Genomic DNA, 1,499 nt, shown 5'->3' with positions numbered 1-1,499 from the left:
GTGGAAGCACCTCTTGTGGTGGAGCAAAATTTAGTGGTGGAAGTATCTCTAGTGGTGGTGGCAAATCTCGCGGTGGTGGCGGAAGATCAACTCAAGGGCATTAATTGATGCTCGTGTATTAGTTGACGGCATTGGAACAAACCCAAGGTATCCCCTTAGGCCACCAAATTTGTTGAGCCGCTCCTGACACATAGTTTCTCCAACTTAATTTATATTAAGAGCCTGTTTGGAAAGTCACCTAAGGAATGGAATGTATTGAGTTTGGGTGTATTTATACAGTTTTGTATGTTTGTATAAACAAGTCAGTATGAAGTTGAGTGTTATTCAAAGGGTGCAAGTATACTCTTCAATTTTCACGGGGAGGTGAGAACTGATAGTAATTACATTATGTCATTACAACCTAATGTAACTTTTCTAATTTTATTTTATTTTTCTGAAATATATTTAGTAATAATCCTTTTACACTATTTCTCATATTCTGGTTTTTAACCTTCCAACGTTCTCTCTCTCTCTCTCTCTCTCTCTCTCTCTATATATATATATATATATATATATATATTGACTATGATGCTTAATTTTGCATTCTATAAATACTCACCTCCTATAATCTTTTCAATATCAACCAAACCCAAAATCCTATTTAAAACTACTTAGTAGAAAATGGCTTCTATGAAAACCACCTGCCTTGCTCTCTTTCTTCTTGTAAACATTCTTTTTTTCTCTCTTGTGAGTGCATGGCCTAAACCAATGCCAAAGCCGACACCAACGCCAACGCTAAAGTCGCCAACACCAATGCCGATGCCGACGCCAACACCAACGCCAATGCCGATGCCGACGCCAACGCCTATACCGACACCGAATCCAACGCCAAACCCGAGTTTCAGCTCCTAAGACAAGTGCTCTATTGATACTCTCAAATTAGGTGTTTGTGCTAATGTTCTTGACAATTTACTTGGAGTTATAATTGGAAATCCATCAAAGAAACCTTGTTGTTCTCTCATTCAAGGACTTGTTGATCTTGATGCTGCTCTTTGTTTATGCATTGCCATTAACGCAAATGTTCTTGGAATCAACCTTAATGTCCCTATTTCTCTAGGCCTTCTTCTCAATGCTTGTAATAAAAAAGTTCCATCTGGCTTCCAGTGTCCTAATTGAACAACCTAGCTATGCATTTCTCATGTAAGGATAATATATTCCAGTGTGTGGTAATTAACTCTTTGTTGTTATGGTTGTGTAATAAGTGGAATTGATCGAGTATCTTGGAATAAGTTCCTCTTTGAATCTCATAAGCTTGATTTTGTACTTTACCATATAGAAGTCTATTTGTCGTAAGGTTGTCATTTTTCTTTTATCCTTATCTATGGAATCCGCGATTTTTATAGGACAAAAAAAAGGTTGAACCAAACTAATACAAAAAAAATATAAATAGGTTTCACGCACTAATTTAGTGCATGAAAGGACCAAACTGCAAAAATAAAGTTTGCTTTCACGCACTAAAT

General features: G+C 36.7%; 1 pseudogene; it reads left to right on the top strand.

Moving 5' to 3' along the window:
• Window positions 1–592: 592 nt before the first annotated feature.
• LOC132614396 (lipid transfer protein EARLI 1-like) lies at window positions 593–1,289 on the top strand (annotated as a pseudogene).
• Window positions 1,290–1,499: the final 210 nt, after the last annotated feature.

The sequence above is a fragment of the Lycium barbarum genome, chromosome 10 (genome assembly GCF_019175385.1).
Source record: "Lycium barbarum isolate Lr01 chromosome 10, ASM1917538v2, whole genome shotgun sequence".
Classification (NCBI taxonomy): domain Eukaryota; kingdom Viridiplantae; phylum Streptophyta; class Magnoliopsida; order Solanales; family Solanaceae; genus Lycium; species Lycium barbarum.
The sequence above is the reverse complement of the archived record's forward strand: the minus strand, read 5'-3'. Positions and strand labels throughout refer to the sequence as shown.